The following is a 5,954-nucleotide window of genomic DNA, read 5'->3' as shown; positions in this document are numbered from 1 at the left end:
GAATTATTCTCCAGGCTTTTTGAAAGTGTCTCAGGATTTCCACATTGGCAACTTCTTCACTCATTTTCAGTCCAGTCTTTCTACCTGACCATTTTCAGGGAAATAATCTTCTGTTTGCTAAGTCACTTAACACTGACCTATCATTCAAGAATAAAAGGCACCTAACTCAAAGGACAAACCAGTGTTGTGTCTAGACATAACAGACAACCTGGCAAAGCACCAATTTCATATTCTATCATTAGCACGTTGTTACTAGCAACCTAGATGCAAAAACACATTGTTTTTTCCCCATTTCTTTAGTTGAATCTATGAAGACATTATCACAATTTGAGAAGCATAACATAGAATCTTTCCACCAACAAGGTGACTCCCAAAGAGCTGTTAGCTGAAAAAACCTGATATGGCTGGACTGAAAATCAGTGGCAACAGGTTCGAATTTAAAATTGTGCTCTCCGATGCATCCATCAGAGTGTAAATGTTATATGGAAAGCACTTAAGCAAAAATAATGTATTTGTATAAACGAGGTATGTTGTGTAAAACAGAGTACATTCTACATTCTACAGTTCTGCATTTAGTACATGCCAAAGTTTAAAAATCAGTTCATGACTTCAATTCATAACTTCTAATAAATTTGAAATGAAATGTATAAATTCTTTATAGGCAGTGAAATACATTCTGAGCATATTAGATTCCAAATATACACCCAATAATTTTTGGTGTGAAACGTTGTGCAAGATATCTTTGCAAACATATTAATAATTAATGAGATTATAGGAGTTAAAGTCCACCCCGCGGCAGGCTGCAATTAGTGCTGTCAACATTTACTTCCAAGGTCCTAACCCTTGATACAGTTCTTTGTTTTTGCCTGTATTGAATGTTTAGAGAGCCTTTGCAAAATTCAAACTGACAAGCGGAGTAGGTTTTTCCTTGGACAGCGTTTTGATCCGAAGACAAACAACTGCTAAGGAAAAATCTGGAGAGAGAAACAGATCCAGCGCGAGGGGGGAGGGGCACGTTGACTTCTTTTATCTTTAACTTTGATGAGCAAAGAAAGGAACACCTAAAAGAACACTTACTGATCAGCTCCCACTCACACGCAGAAACCAGAAACACTAGAACTGAATACATCAAAACTCCTCAGCGCCGGCAGCCCACACAAATATAATTGACATTTAAATATATGAAAGAGGAGAAACAGAGAAGGAGAGGGGCTGAGAGAGAGACAGAGGAAGAGTGGAGGGAGATACATCTTCTCTCTGTATACCAGGGAGTTCATGCATTGACAGAACAACAATACAATAAATGAGTGCATAATTATACTGCTTGACATCCACTGGTGAAGCAAAAGAGATGGCAAGGCATGGCTGCTTAGAGCAATTTCTTCTCTCTCTTTACTTTCAGAAGGAAATCCTTTATTTGTTTCCACTGCAATCATTTTTTCAACACCTTTTTTCATCATCACACCCTATTCACTCTCCTTCCTCGATCCCACCGTCTTTCCCAATTCTCCGCTTTTTCCCCCCCAGCCCTTTTCACATTTGCACAGGGAGATGAAGACATCCCAGTGAGAGTGGATCGGAATCTGGGAATGATGTGTGTGTGTGCGTGTTTGTGTTTAAGTGCGTTAGTATGCTTTATGACACTCTCGTCGGTAGATGAGAGGGAGGAAGTCTCCTCTGTAATCTACTCAGACCAACCATCCTGCCCCATCTGTGTGAGCCTCCACAGATTTGCTCTTTCACACACTCATTTGCCCTCCCTTTCACATTTCACAGTCTCCCTCCTTCGCTCCCCATGCACTTCCTCCTCGACCTCCACTTATCTGTCTTTCTCCGATAACTCTTCTCCATACATCGCTCTCCTCTCGCAGTATCAAGCCACGAGAAACCTTTGAAGCGTTGGCTGGCATTCTTTATACCCCCATATCGATACCAGGGGTGCCGCGCACAAGTACACACAGCTGAAAACTACTCGGTCGAAACCTGTAAATTCATAAAACGGCTGATAAGAACGGCTTTCATGTGGCGAGTGACTCATCGTGTTGTGGCAGTTTAGACAATAAAGTGCAAGATAAAAATACAGTCATTCTCCAGCTGTTCTCCGCATTCCTTTATCAACAGTGTAGGTAAGACAGAAAATTATCTGAACCTCTGAGGAGGACTTAGAGGTTGATTACAAGGCTCAACAAGAATCTGCCAGGGGGGTAGCACACTGCTTTTTGTTTCTGTCCCATCTAATCCTCCATCCTCCTCACAAACAAAGACGACACGCTGAAGGGGGGAGAGAAAGAAGCAAGCAAGTATTTGAAGCCATAAACTTCCTTCAGCGCCCTCTTATGTCTCTATTCTCTCTTTTCTCTGTAGTCTTTTGTGTCTCCTTTAGCACCGGTTACTGGAGGAGGGTGGGTTTTTGGTGACCTGGAATGAGAGCCCATGAGGGTGTCATTAACCCGACATTAACCCTACGCTACCGAAGGCCGCGCGAGAGCTTGGGTTTGACCGGTAAAGCAGCAGCGATAGGGAAGCACGCTTACTGATAAGGTGGAAATTTGGAAAAAAAAACAAAGACGCATGTGTGTGTGTGTGTGTGTGTGTGTGTGTCTGTGGGCACATTAACATTCTGCCTGTTAGACAGGACGATAATTACAAAGCAATCAGCTGTTCGGCTGCTTGAGACAAGCGAGACAAAGTGACAGAGTGTAAAGGATTGGGAAGGTTGACTGGGAGAGGCAGCACGAGAAAAACACTGACAAGAAGCGAAAGATAAAGAGATGAAGAGAGGGGAGACGAAGTGAGAGGGAGAAGGGAGAGACATGCAGGAGAAGGTGCCCTTTGATTACTATCAGCATTGTCTTCATTTGCATATGCATTCTTCTGCTACCCAAAATGCAAATGCAGCTCATTCCAAATCCAACTAAAAGCCTCGTCGGCACACTGTATGCATGCATGTGTGTGTGTGAGGGTGGGTGTGTGTGCGTTTGCGTGAATTCTCCTTGACCCCGTGTTAGCTGTCATCGTCCCTTGGTTCTTCCCAGCAGAGGGGTGGAGATGGAGGAAGTACCCCTCACTGCTCCGGTCTGACACCTGTCTGCGTGATGGATGGAGGGAGGGATGGATTGACGGATTGATAGACCGTCACGCGAGAAGGAGGGACGCTGTTAATCGCAGGGGTCATGCCCCATTTTAATTAACGCCCAAGGAAACGCTGGGGGAAAGGCTGGAGATGAGGCTGAAGATAGGATCGGATCCTTATCTTTTTCAAGTGTAGGACTTCCTAGAATGGACCGCCTGGCTCCAAAATCAAAGTTCCCCTGTAGCCAATTTTAGCTTGTATTTTACAGGGTCAATGGAGTCTTGCATTTAAAACGTCAAACGAGGCTGCAGCTTTAAGTTTGTCTAAATTTAAATATTCACATAAACTGGTGGTCTGAAGCGAGAAGTGTGTGGATTTGTGAGTGTGTGTGTGTGTCTGCCTAAAGCCAACAGTGTTGAACATTAGCATGTGAAAGGGACTCTGCAACAATAACCCCCCCTCCCTATCAGACACACATCACCCCCTGCCACCACCACCACCATAGCAGCAGCAACACCCCCACCCCCTGACTGTGGATCGGGGAGAGGAGTTGGAGAAGGAGGGATAATAGGAGCAAGACAGAGAGGGAGAGCGGAGCTTGTGCCCATGCCAGGGAGCTACAACACAGCCTGGTGAAGCTGGCAAACCTCCTGTACATTAAGAACAACCTGGGAGAGGCAGACAATAGCACACACGCAGACAGACACACACACGCACTCTGATTGTTATGGAGGAATGCAAAGCATTTCCCCCACCTGAGTTTGGCTCACTTCAAACAATCACTCGTGCTATTCCAGTGTCTTTGCTTGCCTCGTCACCTGCCATACGCGCACATATACACAAACACACATGCACACACAGAGACACAAACTCCTCCCTCTCTGTTTGCCCCATCACACTCTTCTCTAGGCATTCCTGGGCAGTCCTCCAAACTGTGAGTATATTGGAAGGAGGGCTTTGTTAGGCAGAAAATCAGAGATACAGTACACAGACAGACACAGTCACACACACACGTGCACTTGTTCACACTCGCACATACACACACTCTAAGTCAGCAGTCCAACATGTCCGGAGTCCAGAAATGCGATGCAATAATTAGAGGGACTGAATACAGCGATTACGCACTCATTCTATCATCCGCTTGCTCTTTCTATCATCTCTCTTTCAGTGTTGCCGTCTCTCCCTCTGCCTCTTTCTGTCCAACTGCTTTCTGCTGTTGACGAGACACTGCAGGTGCGTTGGAAAGAAGCACAACCATGAAATCTCTCTGGATGGAGGGAACACACATGCAAACACGCTCGCACACAGAAACATTCCAACCCTCCCAGGCACCGAGCAGAATTGAGGAGATTCGGACGACAGAGAAAAAGGAGGCCAGCAGAGAGAGAGAAAACCAGGAGGCTCCGCTTTCATTCCACCTCTTCAGCCGTTCACATTTCACATTCTCTCTGTTGTCTCTCCTCCCTCATTTCCGATCCTCCCAGACGGATCGCAGCTGTCAAACTTTTGACGTCTTCATCCACCTCGGTCGTGACCCCGCTCTGTGCGACTAAACTCTTTCTGCAAGTGTGTGTGTGTGTGTGTGTGTGGCTGTCAGCCAAAGTTTTTGACGTCTTCATAAGGCTCAGTCATGACCTCGGTCTTAACCAAGGGTTTAGAAAGAGGGGGAGTTCCCTCTCTCTTGTGTTTCTCCACTCGCCCCCTTTGCACCAAGTGACAAACCCCCAGCAGGGGAGGGGGAGCTCTGTATTGATGCCTTCTGCTGTCAGTGGCCTTCTTTCAACCCCTCTCTCACCCCATTCATGATCTAATCCCTTCTTCCTCTCCAGATCTTCTCCGCTCATCCTCTCCATCCTCATTATTTTGCGTCAACACTGAAAATGAACTTCTCACATTTTACTCCTTTAAATCTACACTTGTTTCAGTTTAAATTAACCGCAACTGTCGCAGAAGCTTAAATGCATTACCAGTGCAAAAGTGCACATGCAGATAATATTAATGTGGGTAACAATCCATTGAACCAGGAGACATATAACTATGAAACATTTCCAGCAGACAAGCATAGATTTTTCATTTAAAATTAAATGTACTTGTTTGGTGTTTTACTATCAGACTAGATTTTTCTCCTGTGTCTTTATAAACACCTTAAAAACTCATGCAAAAAGAGAAAGTGGGAGTTATTTAGGAGGTAATCAAACTAATCCTTGCGTGTGTGAATTATTTTTCTCTTACTGTGTCACAGAACTCATACTTCCACACTGACAGTTGCTATTTCAGTGCACTCACACTGACATTTAGTGCACTACAAGAACCTAGATTGTCTAGTGATAACTCTCAAACCTGAGTGTGACCCATCAACGGTCGCTTGAGCTTGTATAGCAGGAGGGATGAATCACCAAAATCTTTTAAAGCATTAAGAGGAATGTTGTTAATGCTAATCCTTGCTAGCTAGCTAAGAGCACATTTTTAAGATGCTGACAGCTGATGTTGATGTTCAACGTGAGATAACGCTGCACAGGCCTAGAAACAGGTCACCAACCCCCGGTAATCTCTGGTTTTTGTGGCAAATTTTCTATTCCTTGACAAGTGGGTGAGTGGTTTCTACCAGGTGAAATTGGTTGCAAAAAGAGTGCTGCACCAAAAACCTCCTTGTGATCGCTTTGGTTGATAGCAGATTGCCACTCTTGGCTGTAATTAGCATGGAAGATGCTGACTTGTCTTCCAAATACACCCAATTCCCTCTCCAAGTTGTACTGAAAGTTGGAAAAAGTGCAATGCAAACTTGTGCAAAGTTGTGTCTTTTCAATGTAACAACAAATTACAGGGAGTGCAGAATTATTAGGCAAATGAGTATTTTGTCCACATCATCCTCTTCATGCAT

At 44.5% G+C, this 5,954-nt stretch overlaps 1 protein-coding gene across 1 annotated transcript in view; it reads right to left on the bottom strand.

The window, feature by feature from the left end:
• Positions 1 to 5,954, bottom strand: part of LOC102206986 (ephrin type-A receptor 4-like) — a 27,947-nt gene that overhangs the window by 13,369 nt on the left and 8,624 nt on the right. The gene's annotated exons all lie outside the window — the stretch shown is intronic.

This window comes from Pundamilia nyererei, unplaced genomic scaffold, assembly GCF_000239375.1.
Source record: "Pundamilia nyererei isolate P.nyererei 1_Seehausen unplaced genomic scaffold, PunNye1.0 scaffold00004, whole genome shotgun sequence".
Lineage (NCBI taxonomy): Eukaryota > Metazoa > Chordata > Actinopteri > Cichliformes > Cichlidae > Pundamilia > Pundamilia nyererei.
This window is presented reverse-complemented; position numbering and strand designations above follow the sequence as displayed.